Raw genomic sequence first — 4,407 nt, forward strand, 5'->3', positions numbered from 1 at the left:
TCTTACTGTTGGGTTTCAGTAGAGGAAGGAAGATGTCTGACTGTTGGGTTTCAGTAGAGGAAGAGGTCTGTCTGTTGGGTTTCAGTGGAGGAAGGGAGATGTCTGACTTTTGGGTTTCAGTAGAGGAATGAAGATTTCTGACTGTTGGGTTTCAGTAGAGGAAGATTTCTGACTGTTGGGTGTCAGTAGAGGAAGGAAGACGTCTGACTGTTGGGTTTCAGTGGAGGAAGGATGATGTCTGACTGTTGGGTTTCAGTAGAGGAAGAGGTCTGTCTGTTGGGTTTCAGTGGAGGAAGGAAGATGTCTGACTGTTGGGTTTCAGTAGAGGAAGAGGTCTGTCTGTTGGGTTTCAGTAGAGGAAGGAAGATGTCTGACTGTTGGGTTTCAGTAGAGGAAGGAAGATGTCTGACTGGGGTTATCATAACAGTACATCTTCCTTCCTCTACTGAAACCCAAGAAGATGTCTGACTGGGGTTATCATAACAGTACATCTTCTTGGGTTTCAGTAGAGGAAGGAAGATGTCTGACTGTTGGGTTTCAGTAGAGGAAGGAAGATGTCTGACTGTTGAGTTTCACTAGAGGAAGGAAAATGTCTGCCTGTTGGGTTTCAGTAGAGGAAGGAAGATGTCTGTTGTCTGACTGGAATGACAGGCCTGTGACATGTAAATATACCTAGGCCTATTTCATAGGCCAGCATTACCCAGACTACTTTGCAGTTTACAGCAATATCATGCAAACACAAACAACCCACACAGACTGACAGCGACAAAAACAACACACACACAGACAGCGACAGAAACAACACACACTTTCACTATTTTGCAGTTATCACATTATCTCCACTGACAAGCGCATTACACTGAATCAGCCTCGTGGGACTCATTTAGATCTCTCTCTCTCTCTCTCTCTCTCTCTCTCTCTCTCTCTTACCTCTCCTCCTCTCTCTCTCTCTCTCTCTCTCTCTCTCTCTCTCTCTCTCTCTCTCTCTCTCTCTCTCTCTCTCTCTCTCTCTCTCTCTCTCTCTCTCTCTCTCTCTCTCTCTCTCTCTCTCTCTCTCTCTCTCTCTCTCTCTCTCTCTCTCTCTCTCTCTCTCTCTCTCTCTCTCTCTCTCTCCTCTCTCTCTCTCTCTCTCTCTCTCCCACATCTCTCCCACCTCCCTCCTCCCCCTGTCCCTGTCCTCTCCCTCCTCCCTGTCCCTGTCCCTGTCTCCCACCCTCTCATCTCTCTCTCCCTCTCCCACATCCCTCTCCCACCTCCCTCTCCCTCTCCCTTCTCTCTCCCTCGCTCACTCTCTCTCTCTCTCCCTCCTTCTCCCTGTCCCTGTCCCTGTCTCCCACCCTCTCATCTCTCTCTCTCCCTCTCCCACATCCCTCTCCCACCTCCCTCTCCCTCTCCCTTCTCTCTCCCTCTCACTCCTTCTCCCACTGAGATATGATAAACACACACTGCAATGCATTCCCTGGCCCGGCCAGACTGGCTACTTAACACATCTTTACAATCCAACCACCTAACCTAGACAAGACATTACACACAGTAAGCACTCATATACCTACATTTACTGTACCTTCCAATCAGTCCAATGAATAGACGAGGACAGGGTCTCGTCTGTAGTCAGAGGACTGAGTAAATCCTGAACGAGGCAGTTAACCCACTGTTCCTAGGCCGTCATTGAAAATAAGAATTTGTTCTTTAAGACTTGACTAGTTAAATAAACGTTAAAAAATAAATAATAATAATAATTAAATCCTGTACCCTCGTCACAGAAAGAGAGGAACAGAGAAGAGGAAAAGAGAGGAATGTAGAGGAGGAGAGGGCAGTCAGAGGACTGAGTTAATCCTGTACCCTCGTCAAGGGAGGAGAGGATCGGAGAGGAGCAGAGGGTAGTCGGAGGACTGAGTGAATCCTCTACCGTCGTCACAGGAAGAAATGAACGGAGAGGGCAGTCAGAGGACCCTCGTCACAGAGCCAACAGAGCCAACGTACTCAGCAGAATCAGTCAGTCCCAAGAAGACGAGGCTGTTTATTCCACCGCGTAACGCAGTCTGCTACATCATCCCCCCCAACAACCTACTACAAGCCTACTGCTGCTCCGATCTGTCTGCCTGCCCCGCCCCTCTCAGCCACATGGCCCAGATGCCAGTCAACATCCATTAGATTTAAGATACATCCAAAACTGAGTTTTGACATAATAATAACATTTGACATATTTGAATAAAATGCAAATTCATTATTTAAAAATCATACAATGTGATTTTCTGGATTCTTGTCTCTCACAGTTGAAGTGTACCTATGATTTAAAAAATTACAGACCTCTACATGCTTTGTAAGTAGGAAAACCTGCAAAATCAGCAGTGTATCAAATACTTGTTCTCCCCACTGTATATACTGTACTCTATACCATCTACTGCATCTTGTCTATGCCGCTCGGTCATCGCACATCCATATATTTATATGTACATATTCTCATTCACCCCTTTAGATTTGTGTGTATTAGGTAGTTGTTGGGGAATTGTTCATTTACTTGTTAGATATTACTGCACTGTCGGGAACTAGAAGCACAATCATTTTTGCTACACTCGCAATAACATCTGCTAACCATGTGTATGTGACAAATAACATTTTATTTGATATGACACTTCCATTTAAGTATGTGCTGTACAGTGAGTTACTATATCATCATTCATTGTTTTGGTTTTCTAGACTCTCTAGTATAGTAGTATAGTACACTATAGTATAGTACACTATAGTATAGTATACTACAGTATAGTACACTATAGTATAGTACACTATAGTATAGTATAGTACACTACAGTATAGTACACTATAGTATAGTATAGTACACTACAGTATAGTACACTATAGTATAGTACACTATAGTATAGTACACTATAGTATAGTATATAGTATAGTACACTATAGTATAGTATAGTACACTACAGTATAGTATAGTACACTACAGTATAGTACACTATAGTATAGTATAGTACACTACAGTATATACACTATAGTACACTACACTATAGTACAGTATAGTACACTATAGTAAAGTATAGTACACTATAGTACAGTACACTATAGTACAGTATAGTGCAGTATAGTACAGTACACTGTAGTGAACTACAGTGCACTGCAGTACAGTACATTATAGTACAGTAAAGTATTGTACAGTATAGTGCACCATAGTACAGTACAGTATAATACACTATATCATAGTCAGTATAGTACAGTATAGTACACTACATTACACTACAGTATAGTACAATATAGTGCACTATCGTACTACAGTTTAGTATACTACAGTATAGTACACTATAGTACATGATTGTACACTATAGCACTATAGTACAGTTTAGTACATGATAGTACACCATAGTACAGTATAGCACAGTATAGTACACTACAGCACAGTACAGTATAGTACACTATAGTACAGTATAGTACAGTTTAGTACACTACAGTATAGTACACTACGGTACAGTATAGTACACTATAGTACAGTATAGTTTAGTATAGTACACTACAGTATAGTACACTATAGTACAGCATAGTTTAGTATAGTACACTACAGTATAGTACACTACAGTATAGTACACTACAGTATCATCAATCATTGTACATTATAGTACAGTATAGTACAGTATAGTACAATATAGTACATGATTGTACACTATAGTACAGTATAGTACACTACAGTACATGATTGTAAACTACAGTACAGTATAGTATACTATAGTACATGATTGTAAACTACAGTATAGTATACTGTAGTACATGATTGTACACTATAGTACAGTATAGTACACTACAGTACATGATTGTAAACTACAGTACAGTATAGTATACTATAGTACATGATTGTAAACTACAGTACAGTATAGTATACTATAGTACATGATTGTACACTATAGTACAGTATAGTATACTATAGTACATGATTGTACACTATAGTACAGTATAGTATACTATAGTACATGATTGTACACTATACTACAGTACAGACACTTCAGCCTATCAATAATGCCTGCATAATGCAGTTAGGCTGTGGTTGCAGTAGGCAGGGCAATCAATGCTAAACCACTTTCTGCAAATCCCTGTTTACCAGTTGTACTGCAGATCAGACTTAATCTTCTGTTGATGTAGGGGCTCTCCTGTCCTCTCCCCCCAGACATCAGTGGTTTATTGATCCTATCTAATAAAGGAGTGTAAATACTGAATGAGATTCATTCCATGTTGAGAGTCTCGGCCTCTCAGCCTGTCAGCCTCTCAGCCTCTCAGCCTGTCAGCCTCTCAGCCTGTCATCCTCTCAGCCTCTCAGCCTGTCAGCCTGTCAGCCTGTCAGCCACTCAGACTCTCAGCCTCTCACCACTCAGCCTGTCAGCCACTCAGCCTCTCAGCCTGTCAGCTACT

General features: G+C 41.5%; 1 protein-coding gene across 5 annotated transcripts in view; it reads right to left on the reverse strand.

The window, feature by feature from the left end:
* LOC124018304 (phosphatase and actin regulator 3-like) overlaps positions 1-2,053 on the reverse strand; it is a 101,608-nt gene extending 99,555 nt beyond the window's left edge. For 4 of the 5 annotated variants that reach the window (XM_046333605.1, XM_046333599.1, XM_046333579.1 and 1 more), the window contains exon 1: positions 1,554-2,053. The gene's annotated coding sequence lies outside the window, so the exon portion shown is untranslated. The remainder of the gene's footprint in view (positions 1-1,553) is intronic. The other variant, XM_046333585.1, reaches the window with a different exon arrangement.
* Positions 2,054-4,407: the final 2,354 nt, after the last annotated feature.

The sequence above is a fragment of the Oncorhynchus gorbuscha genome, linkage group LG03 (genome assembly GCF_021184085.1).
Source record: "Oncorhynchus gorbuscha isolate QuinsamMale2020 ecotype Even-year linkage group LG03, OgorEven_v1.0, whole genome shotgun sequence".
Taxonomy (NCBI): domain Eukaryota; kingdom Metazoa; phylum Chordata; class Actinopteri; order Salmoniformes; family Salmonidae; genus Oncorhynchus; species Oncorhynchus gorbuscha.